Genomic DNA, 17,347 nt, shown 5'->3' with positions numbered 1-17,347 from the left:
TTACAAATGACATGTGTCTGTCTTTGTAAAGGTGGGACCTCATGTGTGCAGTCATACTGAAAAATCAACATGAAACACATAATTATACTTCACAATAAGTGATGGTAAGTAAAGAGCCTGACGGACTTTATGAGCTCCTCTTCTGATGTATGTTTCTTACTTTCACAGAGGTTTGAGGAGAAAAGGGTCCTGTTGGGCTCCACTGATTTCAACATGTAGTGTGGATCAGTATCTGTTAACTTGTCATGATTATTCAGTGAAGTGAAGCCACACTCACAGTAGCTGTTTTCACACATGCACTCCTGAACATTTCTAGAAAACTTCATGGGGCGGCTGTGGCTCAGTAGAGTCGTCGTCTCTCAACACGTCTCATCCCTGATGGTCTTTGAGAGCGCACTCAGCTGGATCCTGACTGAAATGTTTCTGGTTTTTGACATGTGCGTGTGTGCGCGCGCGTGTGTGTGTGTGTGTGCGTGTGTGTGTTTCCCTTTAATCACCGCCGGCATTGTAATGACCAATCAGAAGCCATTTCAACTCCTCAATTTGTTGATTTGGTGGGTGGGGGATGGCAGAGTGAAGCAGGGAGGGCGTGCACGCCCAGAGGTAGAGAGAGAGAGAGAGAGAGAGAGAGAGAGAGAGAGACAGAGAGAGCGCGCAGGGTGAGGACGGGGGAGAGCGCACAGACTCCAGGCGCAGCAGCAGTCCGTCTTCGGCTCCATCCTCAGCTCTCAGCGGTAAGTGGCACTGGCTCCGCGCGGCTTTTTTTTTCTGTTCTTTTAGGGGGGATTAATCAACAGAGACAACTGTCCAGCGTCTCATCTACATTTTAAAAAATGTATTTCTTCTATTTGGGTTTGCTGTTACATTGGTCGGAGTGTGGGAGCTGCGTAATTGAACACATTCTCCGCCTGTGTGGCACGGTGACGGGGGGGCAGCCTGGCATGGAGTTTGGCTCTTTGGTGGTAAAAGTGAGCCGACATTGTGTCTTCAAGCACTATAGAAACTTGACTTCACATCATGCTTTCTTCACTCACATTTCGGAAACTCTAACCTGTGTTAAAGCATCGTTTTTCCCCGGCTCCCTCTTCATTATTCCGATCTCACAGGAGGACGATCATGTGTGGAAGTTACGGAGCTCTCTGACTCTTGTTTTGACCTGCTGATCAGAAAACTTCAGTGAGTGTTATCTAAAATATTTGATCAAAATGACAGACGTGTGGTGATAAAGTTGTACATCTGAAGTGATGATCCAGGCTGCCTGTGTGGAAAAACTATCATCTCTCCGGAGGTTTAAAATAAGACCTGAAACTGCGGCTCAGATGCTGTACAAACAAGATTTGGAGGCTGGATGCGTGAAAACAGCTTTAAATTGTGTGTTAAGAATCTCATTTTCCGTTTCTCATTTCATAAGAGTTTCATTTCCCGTCATGTTCGGAGGATTTTCTGTCGTTTCAGCGGTTATACGACAAATTGTGACATAATGTGCACAACTTGGTGTCCTGGTGTCTGAGGGACTGCGTCTCAAATGAGTGAATTATTTCACATTTAAAACATTAATGTCATGATGGTGTGTGCGTGTGTGTGTGTGTGTGTGTGTGTGAGAGAGAGAGAGAGAGAGTAAAAAAGGAGAAAATGAGTCGTAGCGGATCAGCATCAGTCAGTCAGTGTGTGGGTCTCTCTCTCTCTCACAACACACACACACACACACACACACACACACACACACACACACACACACACACACACACACACACACCTCTCTCTCTCTCCTCACCCTTTTTCCTCTCATAAATTGCTCATCATGGACACGTCCTACGTGAATAGTCTCCAGTTTTTGGGTGAAACTGCTCTGATTTACCTTTTTGTTATTTCTTGAACTGTGTGCAGGTTTAATGAGCTGCTGTTTGTTATTTGCTGGTAATCACACTCTCTGTTGGACTGCTGGTGTGTTTCCACAGAGCAGAGTGGATGGTGCGTGTGTTTGATTTGACCTGCTTGCTGTGGCAGGAGGGAGGGGAGGGTTGTTCTATATCAATGCTGATTCTCATGTTAAAGCGCTTTTGAGAAAACATTCCCTCTCTCGCTCCATCTCTAAGAGAGTTTTTAGATATGTGTTCTTTTGGGAAAAGACGTAAAGATTTTCTTGTGGATTTTTCACCTCTTTTTTGATTTTCAATGACTGAACTTTGAATCTTACATCACGTTATATTTTGGTTTATTTTTATTTTTATTTTTATTTCAAACGTTCAAATAAAATGTGAATTATATAAATTCTCAATTACAAATTCTAAAAAGAGAATCCAAGAAGTCCAAAGTCGTTTTAACAATTTAACAATAAAATGACAATCAATCTTCCTGAGCTGGTTGTTTATAAATGCACCTCACAGGGGGAGACTGTCCCTGTCAGACGGGGGGGGGGGGGGGGGGGGGTCTCAGGAGAATGATGGACAGGCCGACACTATGTGAAGATTGTTTTACTTTATATCAATCCAACGTGGAGTTCAACAGATTCAAGGTATCAACAAAAGAGTGGAACAGACAATCTAAAGAAGCAGTGTCATTACTGCATCGCACAGGCCACACCGCTGTACCTGATCACGTGCTAGTCTCCAGGATATAAGCGGCACGGCCCCCCCTCCTTCTTTGCTCGCAGTGACTTTTCCTGAATATTTCAAACTGCTCTCACACATCAACTAACCCGACTTCACGTGAAGGTTTTCACGCGTGCAATTTTTAGGAGAATTTCAGGCAGACTGACTCTGAAATCTTTTCTGACTTGCTTGTTCACACGTGAACCTCGGGGGAGGAATGTAGGGGGGGGGGGCTCTCAGGACGCAAGACATGACGTAAAAAGAACAACGTGGAAGCAACCACAGGGTCCCCTATAGAGAAGTTTCATAAGATCTCCAAAAGAACAACCTGGTGAACAGAAAATCTGTTTCATTACATGGAGAACGCACGCTATACAGGCCATGGTCTGCACATCTGACCCAGGCCACAGAGTATTGATTCCCACCCTGACACGACATTGAATCTAATGTGTTCCTATGTTTTTCCGCTCTTCACTTATTGATGAAGTCACTTTAACGTGCTCATTCTATACTTCCTGGAAACAACAGGATTATATTGGCTGACTTTATTTACAAAAACACAGACACGGTCTCAGTAAACCCCCCGGGGCTTCAGCCCTGCTGGATCCTGTGGAGTGAGAAGGTAAATGCTCGGAAACCCCTCACCGTCCTCTGGAATTTAAAGCCCCGCTGCTCGTCCAGACCCCTCACAGATATCCACTGATTTATACTTTGTAGGTTTCTGGGGGTTTTCCCAGCATGCACAGCAGTGTCTCTGAAATGTCCTGCTTCCAATCAGGGTTATTACGAGTCAGCGGTCATATACATTCCTCAGTGACTCAGCTGTGACCTCAGAGCCGCCTGACGGGTCCTGAACCTTCATCTATGATGATTGATCTTAATGATCAGTTATTTCTTGAGTTAGGAGTTTTCCTCTCCCTCCACCAGGCAGCACGAGCAGTGTCATCAAATGTACATTTATAAAGACACATTTCATCTGTTCTGCTCTGGCCTTACAGCAGGAGGAATAATGAGCTCCAGTGGTGTTCCTGTAAACACTCTGACACTGAGCCACACTGTGCCTGAGAGTACCAGGATGTATTGTTTGTCCCTTTCTCTATCTCCTTACAATAGGAGACTCTGTTTGTTAAGCTGAAAGGCCCTGAGGACACAGAGACCCCCCCACCGGGTGGTCCTGACCCTCACCTTCACTGTCTCTAATCCTGAACTAATCAGAACAGGTCCGGGGGGGGGGGGGGGGGTTCTGTGACGGACCTTTATTGGAAAGGACAGCTGACGAGAAGAAACAGGAAGTGTTGGATTGTGGGAGAACATGTAGCAAAGGGCAAAGATCAGATTTGAACCCTCGGCCACTGGACTTTAGCCTCTCTACATGATCGCTAGGCTACCTTTAAATGATTTGGTGAAGCTGAGGACTTGTTGAGACTGGATGGGTGAAGATTTGATGGATGATGATTCTGTGAAGACGGGCGGTGATGGGGAGGTAGAGGGGTGCACAAAACATCAGCATGAAGGAACTTAAAGCAGAGAAAGAATCACATTTAAAAGAGAAACAGGCTGACAGTGAGGGAGGAAGGCCATGTGATTGGTTAGATGAATACAGCTGAAGAGACTTAACCAAAAACAGCCTCATAGAATGACAGCTGGAGAATGAGAGTGGAAATGTGAGAGAGCAGCGAGAGAGGGATGAATGAAAGATAGATGACAGGACGGTGAAGATTTAAAGTCTTCCTGACTCAGCTTCAACTAGAGTTTCATTTAAACCCTCATGAAGGCGTCACCTTAACCTCCACAGCTCCACATTAACCACATATTGAGGTTTTTAATGTGCACGTCCAGAACGCCTCTCAAAGAAATGCTTCTCTGGGAAAGTTACTTTGAAAGTATGGAAACCATGACGACCATAGCATTGATTGAATATTGTGTTTTAATTACTGTCTGCTTAAACTGATGATCAACGTTTCTGGGACATGACTAAACAGGTTTCAAACACATGCTTGAAACACGATTGTGACCAGATGCAGAGGATTCTGCTTTTTGAATGAATTCAGAACATTGTTAGAGCTTCTCAAAGAAGAAGAAAAAGACCCTTACATGAAGGAGACATGAGTGATTAGAGCTCCCTTCAGAGGTAGAGGTGACGCCCTTTAAGAAAACTAAGTCCGGTAGAGATGTTTGTAAGCAGATAAAGACGTTGTTTATTAGTGACGCTCAGCCTTCAGTCTGGACTGAGTCACATCCAGCTCATTCATGACGTTTATTCAACAGTGAAAAGTTCACAGAGATAACCTGCACAACTCGGAGATCAGTGAAGCCATCAGTGATGGAGGCCTCTCTCTCTCTCTCTCTCTCTCTCTCTCTCCTTCTCTCTCCCTCTCTCTCTCTCTGTTGAAAACAAACAGGCCCCCGCTGCAGCAGTCAAAGGGAGAAGAGATAAATCTTATAATCCTCTGTATCTCCCAAACTCATGATGATCTAAGTATAGAAAGACTCCAGAGATGACCAGAAAAGCCTGAATGAACTCGTATGTTAGTGTCACCCTGAATAACCGGCCTAACGTTGTGGTTTTTTTTGTGACATCACATAGTCTTTGTATTGACCAGGGATGAAAGTGTTGATGATGTGTTTCTATGACCCACCAGCTCCACCATCACCAGAGATGAACACGTTAATGCATGAACATTTATAATCCACAGATAGTTATTCTGACATTCTTTTCTTTGGTACTCATACTACAGGGCTCGACATCATAACTCTGATTGCACGCTCCACCAGCATACTCAGGCCGCTTTAAAATAAAAAACAGTACCACAGAATTCATAATGTAGCATTGTGTTCCCTGGTGTTTTCACAGTGATCACTGTGAGATTATCTCGTTAATTACAACATGTTGAAAGGCAGCTCCGGCTGACGGCTTCACGTCCTCTTGTGGATCACGAGCCAATATCATCGGCCGATATCTTTCTCATATCTATCTCTGATCTGTAGAGATAGATTTAGATAAAAACATCTATCATGTTGATCCCTCAGTTACCAAACACATAACGAAGACAAGATGGTCACTCAGCTGGAGAGTAACTGAGCATGAACCTGCGTCAGAGCTCGACACTCTGCAGAGTGATGATGCTCGATGTAATCCATACAGCGCCCTCTGCTGGTGAAAGAGAACCGCTAGTGTAACACAATGAAACTCAAATGAAATGTTATCTGACTGGTGAATAAATCGAGTAATATCGGTGCATATCACAGATAAAATAGTCACTTGGCCGATCAATGAGTCGGGCTCTAGAAGACGTTGCAGCTTAAAATGTCGTCTTTAGCTGAATCTGTTGATCAATGTAGACATAAACAGACCAGGAAGCTGAGTATAAAAAAGAGGTAACGTTCCTGGGTCAGAGATGACAGAAGGTGGGCACAGTGATCTTGAAAAGCAATTCGCCCCGAGAGGAAACCTAACTTCATATCAACACCTGTAATGTTTATTTTTCTTACACAGCGTCTTAAACCGAGCTCGAGCTTGAAGCTAATACTTGAAGTAAAATGTTTCCCCTCTAAGGGCGCGGTCACACTAGCCATCCGTACCGTGACCAAGCACGCTTCAACGCTAAAGTCCAGTTCGTTTTGGCAAGTGTGACCGCTCCGTATCGGTACACTTCCTTGGCTTTGGCACACTTCAGAGAGGTGTGCTTCGGCACGGTACACTTAATACACGAGCACAAGCACGCGGGTACACAACGCTGACAGTCTTCATTATAGAGAAATCCAGAGTTTCATGGCTGTATCTGACTAACATGACTCAAAATACGACACAAAGTAGCTGTCATGTTCTCTGTGTTGTTCTCCGATGTGCGGGCGTCTGCGCGTCTATTTTATTTTTTAATTTATTTATGGCTGTGTCTGATTAAAATGGCTTAAAATAAGCTGCAAAGTCAGAGTCTTTTTCTCTCTCTCGCTTCATAACATAAAGCGTGCATGTGTTATATTACGACGTTATGTACAAGAGGTAATCGTGCTTAGGCACGGTAAGTCCTGTGTAGTGTGACCGCGGGCCGTGCCGGCCAGCGTCAGAATGGCGCAGCGGGGGGGCAATCTTGCTTGAGTACAGCACGGTACAGATGACCAGTGTGACCGTGCCCTAAAACAACTTGAAGGTCACTGACTTCCGCTGAGGTAATGCATGGACATATTCAAGCAGTTCTTCAAACTGAAGACTTTAAAAACGATCAGAGTGACAGAAAGAAGCCGAGTGATGAAGTGAAAATTTGACAGAGATATGACCTGGTGTTTATGATAAGAGGCTGAATGATGGCCGGGCTAAAAGAGGACACATTCTGTCACCATGCTGTTGAAAAGTAGTGAAACTGTTTTGGAGTTGGTAGGTGTGATGGACCTGAAGACGTGATCCTCAGTAAACGTTAAGCAGCTGATGATTGAATCAGAAGACAAGACACATCAGGAGGTTGTTTTGGCTCATGCTCAACACTTCAGAGTCTTCAGTCTTTCAAATGTGAGATCACATGATGTCGTTCATTAGCGGGTGATTAGCAGCTCAGAAACGCTTTTCTCTTCATGTTGGAATCTTTCATCATCCGAGGAGGACGGGCTGACGGAGTCGTTTTTCTACACGAGCAACGCGGTTTAAAAGGAGGATAAACATGAGGCTGTTTGGTTAATATTTAATCACTTTAGTCTTTTTTTTTGTTTCAAGTTAAAAAAAAAAAGACCAAAAGAATCTTCTCTGTAAAATCACAATATTGTTAACTGAACATTTAATTTAATTAATTTAATTTAGTTAAAAAACATATTTTTATTTATTGATTTGTGTGGAGAAGATAGAGACTAAATGTTTGCAGAATCTCCAAACTCTTAATAATAAAATAATAACATGAAGTAAACTTCATAGAAAGAGTTTTGAAATACAAGAAATCCTAAAGAGAGAAAGAGTCCGATTTTTACAAGAAAAACTATTCAGCGTATAAAGATTGTTTAATCTCTCTGCTAAATGTTGATTTCACTGATCTGATCTCTGATTGGATGAAACGTGAAGCTGTGATCATGTGATCGTTATGAGGAGTTTAAATCTGTTTGTAAAGCGTCACAAGGAGAAGTGACTGATTCATTCAGGAATAAATTCATGATGTTATCAGTAAAGGCTCATTAAAGAGGTGAGTCATAAAACTACCAAGTGATGTCACCCCACACACACACACACACACACACACACACACACACACACACACACACACACACACACTTTCCTTTAAGGAGCTCTGGATGCTAATGAAGCCCTGAAAGCCCTCTGTGTGCTAATTTACACCTGGAAATGGGCTTTGTGCTCTGTATGCACTCGTGTGAGGTGTGTGTGTGTGTGTGTGTGTGTGTGTGTGTGTGTGTGTGTGTGTGTGTGTGAGAGAGATAGAGATAGAGAGACAGAGAGAGAGAGAGAGAGAGAGAGAGAGAGAGAGAGTATTTTCCATAGAAAACAGATTAGCGGGAATATGTTCCCGGTGCTCGGCTCTGTTTTGGTGACCTGCAGCCCTCCGCCCTCACAGACGACCGTGCAGAGCTCAGACTGGAGGAATGTTTTCACACACTCACCGTGTGTGTGTGTGTGTGTGTGTGTGTGTGTGTGTGTGTGTGTGTGTGTGTGTGTGTGTGTGTGTGTGTGTGTGTGTGTGTGTGTGTGTATGTGTGTGCTCATGATAAGACACACAGCAGTTTGCTATCTACTGCATGTTCAGCAGCAGCAGATTGGTATGTGTGTGTGTGACTCTGAGCAGCTTTTAACACTCGGCACAAACGTTCACATCAGATGAGCGGTTCTCACTCTGACAGGTGTTCAGCTGCGTCTCTCTGGAAGGATCCTCGTATCGCTGTTTGAAGCAGCGTCAGCCTCCCTCTTCTGTGACAGCTCCTCCAATTACGGCTCTGCAGCCCACTGTGTTCTGTGTTTGCAAAAACAGAAAGTGGTGTTCATCAAAACCGGGTCAGAGAGAAGGAAGAGACGTTGGCAGCTTCAACGTTTTGACTGATATCAGATTAGAGGGGTTTTTTGATCCTCCAGCAACCAGCAAGATTTCTAATTAGTGTCTGATAGAGGAGCTGAGGTACCAAAGAGGGCTTTGACACCTGCACAAAAACTCCTGAAAAACTCCTGATATGTGCAGGAGCTGCAGCATGTGTGAACGCAAACACACGCTCCCCCCCCCCCCCCCCCCCCCCCCCCCCCCCCACCCGTTGTGATCTGATGTGAGAACACAGCAGGATATAACCTTTATTCCCTGTGATCGCTGCACGACCATAGACTGTGTGCACGCCACCTCTATCATCTCTGTGCTCTAATCAACCTGCTGCTGCATGTTTCCTGTTCTCCAGTATGTTCTTCTCCACTCTTTAGTTCAGATTGTGACTCTGTTTGACTACACAATATCCTCCTGAAATGATCGAGATATTTTAGTAGTGCATGTGTGAGAACAGCTAAATAAAAGGACTCTGGAGCAGGAGAAATTCCACTTTTCTGGTTTTATGTTGGTGCACAGTAGTTGATGTTAATTATTACCAGACACCAGGTCGGCGTCTGTCCACAACATCTGCGCTATAAAGACATTTTATCTGCCCCCCATAGAGGGCAGCACTGGTTCTCAAACTTCATCTGAAAGAATAGTGAAGGCCTAAATTCAATACAATTGTTTTTGTTAATAATTCAATACAGAATTTTTCTTGTATCTCAGCCCAGACAGGCTACTTGTTATTTACACAAGTCCTGCCTTCTTTGAGGAAAATCACCAGTCCTAGTTTTTGATTTGTGAGTTAGACACCGAAACTTTTTCACAACTGCTCTTCTAACATCAGTTTTCAGGCATGGCTACAAATAATCTTCTGATAATATTTCATAGTAACCATGGTAACCATACACAAAACATTAATTTGTACAGTCTCCAAGTAAAGCAGTCTCCACTGCGAGCTGTTTGCTTTAAAGAAAAGCTTCTTAACAAATGTAATGTTTAGAAAAGTTTAATGCACGATTATTGACTTCTTTTATTTTCCTTTCATCAGCGTGCTCAGTTTGTCTTAAAGTCTTTGAGCTGAAATGAAGTGATCAAGTCTTCGTCTGGTCGTCTCTGTTGGTCTCCAGAGGATTCTTTTTGAACACTTTTACTCCAAACTGAGTGAAGCTGAAACTTGTGTCTCCACATTTTGGAGCCTCCAGGTGGTGAGAAGTTGTTCCTTTAAGAAGCGGAGTCATGTTTATGTGAACAGTCGACTAACAGTGTCACATTTTCAATTTGCACTGCAGCTGTTACAGAAATAACACACGCGTGAGAGACACTCCACTGCTGCTCACAGATGCAGAAAATAATGAGATAAGAGTTTCAAATATAAGAAAATGTTTGCAGATATAAGAGTGTGGGATAATGCTGATAATGAAAGAGAGTAAACAGATTCTTTTTGGTGTTTTTAAGTCGGTGAAAGTGGAGGTGTGACGAGCTGTCAGCTCATCTGTGATAACTTTGAGAGAGCATGCAGCTTTAAAGACATGAAGAGGAGGATCTTTGAGCCTTTTAACCCACGTGTTTACCTCAGCGCGTCTCTCAGGCTGTCAGAAGCTCAAAGACAAACGCTGCCAGGGTCTCATTTGTCTGATGTGAAGAGCTCGTCATCAGCGCACTTTGTCTGCTTTAAGAGGACGAGCAGGGAGTGGACATGTAACACAATAGGCCATGGACTCCTTCACACACTCATTACAAAAAATTGATTCAATAAAGTCTCAGGATTTTTTGGTTTGTGTGTTTGAAATCTTGACGTCATTTATGTTAGGAATAAAAATAACCAGAGCAGCCGACAAAGAAAAATAGAGGACGTGTATGTCCTGTTTCCTCAGAGACTCCGAGTCTTTAAGATCATAGATGAAGTTCTCATAGTCCACTGCACAGCTCCTACATTGCACCTTTTGTACATTTTGTGTGTTTCATTTCAGACACCCATTTTTTATTTTTATTTTTTACAGTTTACATTTTACATTTGACATTTTTAAATTCTATTTTATATCTTGTAATATCTTCTTATACTGTATTATTTAAGTTGTTGCTAGTTCTGCTTTATTTCCTTGTTAATTGTTTAGCACCAATACACCAAGTCAAATTCCTTATATGTGTAAATGTACTTGGCAATAAACCCCGATTCTGATTCTGATTCTGAAGTTCTATCTCCATATCATCCCCAATCAGTCTTAACCAGCTGATAACTGGAGAAAGATCCTTCTGTTTTTCCATCCGAACTGAAAGACGATAACGAGAAGAGAGTTGTGCTCATGTTGTCTCACCTCTGTGAGCGAGGAGTAGAGCTAGCTCATTAGCTAACCTAAGGAGATAGTCAGAAACTGATCTGATGGATCCGGGTGTTTGGATCCAGTGAACCGGCAAGGTTTTGATTTAGGTTAGTGATGTGCCAGTAGCAGAGCTGGTGAGGATGATCATTATTATCAATGCTAGCTGCTCGCCGCAGTTAGCTCACATGCTACGTCTGTCTTTACTTTGCAGATCTGTTCCTAATGAAGAGAGTGTTGTAGTCTTCACACTGAAATATCTGAGCCTGTGTTATTCAGTAAGATGATGAATGTCGCTACCAACCAATCATGTACTTGATGAGGCGGGACTGGTCATCCAGGTAACAAAGGAAACAGGTGATTGTCACAGAGAAAGTAATAATAATAATGTATACTTTATTGATCCCATGAGGGGAAATTTGTTTTTACACTCTGTCTAGTTAACATGCTACACAAACAAAGGCTGAAATACACACACATGCACAAACAGGATCCTATGGACATGCACTAATGGAGAGGTCTCAGAGTGAGGGGGCTGCCCGCAGTGGGCGCTGCCGAGCTGGTGGGGGGGGGTTAGGTGCTTTGCTCAAGGGCACCTCGGCAGTGCTCAGGAAGTGGACTGGCACCTCTCCAGCTACCAGACCAATTTCTGGACTTGGTCTGTGCTGGTACTTGAACCAGTGACCCTCTGATTCCCAACCCAAGTCCCTACAGACTGAGCTACTGCAGCCCCCAGTGAGTGTTTGATGAATAGATCATAAAAAGGAGTCTCTCTCTCTGTTTTATTGGATGATTGGGCTCCATCAAAAAGGATTCTGTAGAGTGATCGAATCGAACCAGGACATAAGTATGATGTCACAGCCCAGCTGATCACACCTGTTGTTTGTCAGTCTGCAGGAGAGCAGCCGGGCGGTCAAACAGAGGAAAGTAGAACTTCTTTAATTGTGTTCCTTTTGTTCCATTTGTTTCAATCACAGAAGATCAGACAAACGGCTGAGAACATTAAACAGGCTGCATTTCAAAGACGTCTCTTTGTTACTGAGTCGTGGTCGGTCTGCTTCCAAAAAGTTTCTCCGGCGCCGTTTTTTTGATCTTCACTGTTTTCCTTTATTTGATTTATTAGCACAAGAAAAGACGAATGCAAAAAGATCGTTGTTTGATCTCTAATAAAACCATGAAACCCCACGGCCTTTGTGGGATGAGCTGCAGAAAACAAAAGAGTCCCATCCTTCATTTGACTGGTCTGACGCTCGTTAAAGCCGTCATTAAGTCACACTGACAAAAGAATAGAGCATGTAGCAGCAGGAGATAACAGTTTGCATGGTCCTGTTTAAATTGGTCTGGAAATTAAAAAACTCAAACAGCTAAAGCAGAGTTATAAAGCCGCATGGTGGAACAGATGTGAGGGACAGGAAGCATTTGAAGAATGATCCGCAGCTCTGGAGGACTGACTGAAAATACTGAAAATGATGATATCCTTTTTAAAGCCTGTAATTATATCTTTGTGTTTAATGAAGACACATCTTTGTGATGTGTGCAGACGTCACTTTTCTCCGTGCTTTAAGTAACTTTTTGATATGAGGACTGGGGGTCTGGTTGAGTTCATAACAAGTCTTTAATCCCTGAAGGCAGACGCATGAAGCTGAGCGCTCTCAGCTCGCTGCACAGAACATACACAGTATATACGCCTCTCTTCTTAGATAACACTCAGTGTAGTGGTCTCCTCTTTTAGACACCACCCACTGCCCTGCCTGTGCGCCGCTCTCTCTCTCTCTGATCTTCAGTCCTCCTTTTTTTTAATCCCCACTGGTTTTGCTCAGGGTCACAAGAGGCTACAGGCTATCCCAGCATGCACCGGGGTGAGAGGTGGGGTACACTTTGGACAAGCAGCTTCTTACACTGAGATCAAAAATGTGCCATAGGCTGATGCTGATCCGTCCTGCAGAGTGAGAATGATCAGAGGGTTTTTTCTTATCAGCAGACACAGCACATGTCTTATTCAGACGTGCAGCCAGCGAGTCGATTTTAATTATCAGTTCAATACAAACATGACGGAAACATGACGAGATTTGTCATGAAGGATTTCACCCTGACAATTCAAAACCATACACAACAAATACACAGATACTCAGGAGGAGAGACATTTTATAAAAAGCATGCTGTGGAAATCAAAGATGGCGGACGCAGTGACAGAGTCAGACAGAGAGTCTAAGAGGTCGGTGCTGTTGTTGAAGTTGTTGATGCAGGTCAGTTTGTGAGCTGGGACTTTCTCCTTCCTCTGTGTTCGTCTCGGTCTGGTCTGAGGCTGAACGCTCACCAGAGAGCTTCATATCGGTCACTTCTGGATGTGACACAGAAACGAGTGGCCTGAAAGCCCGAGCCGCCTGGACATGAATATTTGATGGAGGTTTCTGGAACAAGCAGAGTTTTCTCACCAGACTCCCAAAGTGTCTCTGACAGGACTCTTCCTTTGAAGAGGAGATTAAGAAAAGAGGGAACATTGATCCTCACAGTGAGACGGCGCGAGCTGGAACGTATAGAAACAATCTGAGATCAGGATCATCAAGTGAATCACCCTGTCTGTGAGTTCTCACCTCCACATTTCCTGTTTCATACATCTTCACCTGTTTTTACATCTGCACTCCTGAAAATATCTAGATCATTGCTACATCAGAGCTACGTGTAGTTCAACAGAATCTGAACTAAAGAGTGGAGAGGAACATACTGGAGAACAGGAAACGTAATGCAGCCGTTAAATGATGTGCTTAGAAATTGTAGCGTTCATGTGCAGACAGTCTATGGTCATGCATTGAACACAGGATATAAACCCCCCCCCCCCGACCCCCACCCTCTCCATCGAGGTGAATTCTCCGAATTGCTGCGTTCTCACATCAGCTCAACAAGGGGGACTGGCAGAGAAAGTCAGAGTGAAAAATTCAGCTTTTTGCGTTCACACATGCAGCTGCTTCTGAAAATAGTTTTTCAGGAATTTTCTGCAAGTGTGAACGCCCCCCTATTAAATAAAACAGTGCAGTCACCATTGCATCCTCTTTGCATCATGTGACACCTTCTGCACCTCACCTAAACCTGAACAATACTGCCTCTGACACCAACACTCTCCCCGCAGTGTGCAGTGAGTAAACGGGTAGAGAACACGTCCATATGAGCGCTCCACACACACACAGACACACAGGTCAGTTTTTACAGAGCAGACGTTTGCTCATTTGCATAGTAATGGTCTGCTACATTCCACGGGAGAGTGACAAAAAGCATTGTGTGTGTGTGTGTGTGTGTGTGTGTGTGTGTGTGTGTGTGTGTGTGTGTGTGTGTGTGTGTGTGTGTGTGTTCTGCTGTTTCCCGGCTCTACGGGGGCCATAAAACACAGTTCTCATGATAAAATGTCCTTGTGAATGAAAGCAGTGCAAACAGAGCAGCGCTACAGCGCTCCATAAACATACACACGCAAACACAGTGAAAACACACAATGAAAACACACACAGTGACAGTGCAGACTTCAGCACTGAGATTTACTGCAGCACTGTTACTTCATTTCTTTGTGTTCTTCCTAACAACAACGTTTGTTTGGTCTTTTGTTCTTTTGTCTGTGTAAAGCCTGACGAGTTTTTACTGTGTCCAGTCATGTCCCCAAATCTTTAAATCAGACGTTCAGAATGTCAGCAGTGAGCTAAAAGAAATGATTTTTAAAATTATTTTATGTGACACTCACACCACCCGACACAGAAAGCCAGAGTTCACAAAGTCAGTTCATAACCAGCTTTGTGATACGAGAGATTTTGAACTGAAGCTTCAGGCTCTGTTGAAGCTGATTACTCAAAGAAAGCCGGGGTAAACTGAGCTCGCTTATTGGTACCCCCCCCCATTCTGAACTCATTGTAACAGTGGTCTCTTACTGGGTTGTAAGAGTTCTGTTTCAGCACGACACATGCACACAGCTGCAGCAACTTGGTGTTCAGTCCCTTTAATGCTGCACACACACTCACACGTGCACACACACACCATGCTCCTCCGTGTGTGTGTGTGTGTGTGTGGAGGTCCAGCATGCTAGGAGGAGCGCAATCAGCCAACAGATATCACCTGTGCCGATTAACTCTGGCATTGCTCCCCCAAAGCCACACATCTCTCCCCTGTAGATAAGCCTTACCACCCCCTTCTCTCTCCCACACACACGCACACACACATACACACACACACACACATACACACACACACACGCACACACACACACACATACACACACACGCACACATACACACACACACACACACACACGCACACACGCACACACATACATACACACACATACACACACACACACACACACACACACACACACACACACATACATACACACACACACACACACACACACACACACACACACACACACACACACACACACACACACAGATGTATGTTTTCATCTTCACAGACATCTTCCGATAGAAGCATGACATGTCAGAGGATTTTAAAAAATCTCATGAATGTCTTTGTACACTAAAAACCCAAACGAGAGTTTATGACCTGAAGCTGGGTCAAAGGCTTCTTTTCAGAGGCTACGGGACACTGGAGAATGGCGGCCGTTATAGACATAAGTTGTGTTATCTGGATGTAGACTGACGATGAGAAGACTCTGAGGAAGAGGATGTTTCTCTGCAAGTCTCAGACGTTTGAAGAAGCTAAGGAGAAGATTGAATTCAACAGGCCATCAAAGTGAAACATGGCTGATTCTGATGCATTTCAGACTTCATATCTCCATTTTGACTTTCTGGCAGTGAAAAATATGATCAGTCTCAGCTTTAGTGGGAAAGCAGACAAGCTCCTTCCTGTCCCCCACTCTGTGACGTCAGCTCGCAGGATTTCAGGTCACTGGTTTCCAAAGGGCCTCCTGCTGTGTTTAAGGTCTGCTGGTGTGTGATAAAAAGGCTGCTTGTGATGTGTCAGGTCTCTCATCTCCCTCGGTCCTGCTGACACCCCCCCCCCCTTCTCCTCACCCAGACCTCGCCTACCCACTCCCCAAGCCCTCTCTGTGCTTACATAACATCACAAATCCCAAAGTACCATCTGGTACCAACAACAATATCCATCACTAATTGTTGTGGATATGCAGAGCAGCTATCATGAGTGCTCACACACACACACACACACACACACAGAAATGTATACTTATGAGGAGTCTGAAAGTTCAAACAGAAGCAAAACGAGCGCGTTTTCAACTCCAACTCTAAAACTCCAACAGAAACAAACACACATTTCAACGACTATTATCCCCCCTTTGTGCAGAATAAAGCAGCTGAAGTTGCAGTCCTTGTGTGTGTGTGTGTGTGTGTGTGTGTGTGTGTGTGTGTGTGTGTGTGTGTGTGTGTGTGTGTGTGTGTGTGTGTGCGTTTGTGCGTGTGCGTATGTGTGGGGGGTGGGATTAGACTAGTTGGGACACTCGCTGGGAGCGGGTCACCGGATGAGCGTGTGTGTGTGTGTGTGTGTGTGTGTGTGTGTGTGTGTGTGTGTGTGTGTGTGTGTGTGTGTTGAGGTCAAGCATAGGGGACAGGGATTACATGACCCCCCGATGTACACGTCCTGTTGTGCTCCCTGTGAACTGCCATGTCCCACTAAAAGCCTGCTGGGTAAAGTCGTCACTGTGCCGCACCAGAGCTTTAGATTAAACCTGCATGACTCTTTGCACTTATTAATATGAATGTTTTTTACTGTGTATTGTCTGAACTAAATACCATACATGTAGGTCACTCTTCATGGACTCACACACACACTGTGGAGAGCTACTGCATGCGTTGTCGCTGTGAGGTGCAGCTGCCTGTGTGAATATCTGAGGGAGTGCATGAGTGGAAACAGCTGTGCTCTGTGTGTGTATGATGTTTAACAGTCAACTTAGAAGAAAGGACCGAACATCATCTAAACCTCCATCTATGTATGAGTTTTGGTTTGTACATTGAAATGCAAGAGATCAGTCCAGCGCCTCTTACATCTGGGACTTTACGTATCGATCTTTTTTGGGGAACGTCTGAGTAAAGAAAAAAAAACTCCCTCACACTTCACAATCGCCTACATCAGAAATCAAATCAAGAAGGTTCACTTGTGTTTCTCGCCTGCAGGTTCTTTCTCGGGCAGTCTGCAGCAGGTTGGATGCACCACAGAGACGACTACTGTTGCTTCATTTGTCTTGCAGAGACGGTGTCTCATATGCAGGAAAAAGTTCATTTAGATGACACAGCAGGTATCGGATGAAAAGTTATCGAGGGAAAAGAAACATCTATTGACTGTTACTGAAAGTCAAGAGAGAACTGTCCCGTTTCTTTTTAGTATTCAAACATCAACAAGGCAATCGTCATATCTTTAAAGCATCTGAGCGCACGGAGAGCCAAAGGCCAGCTCGATAAATAATCTACAGGTCATT

General features: G+C 44.1%; 1 protein-coding gene across 1 annotated transcript in view; it reads left to right on the top strand.

Annotated features, from left to right (window-relative positions):
- Positions 1–607: 607 nt before the first annotated feature.
- Positions 608–17,347, top strand: part of cdh6 (cadherin 6) — an 81,347-nt gene continuing 64,607 nt past the window's right edge. The window contains exon 1 of the mRNA XM_020651788.3: positions 608–734. The gene's annotated coding sequence lies outside the window, so the exon portion shown is untranslated. The remainder of the gene's footprint in view (positions 735–17,347) is intronic.

The sequence above is a fragment of the Labrus bergylta genome, chromosome 4, assembly GCF_963930695.1.
Source record: "Labrus bergylta chromosome 4, fLabBer1.1, whole genome shotgun sequence".
NCBI classification, from domain to species: Eukaryota; Metazoa; Chordata; class Actinopteri; order Labriformes; family Labridae; genus Labrus; species Labrus bergylta.
The sequence above is the reverse complement of the archived record's forward strand: the minus strand, read 5'-3'. Positions and strand labels throughout refer to the sequence as shown.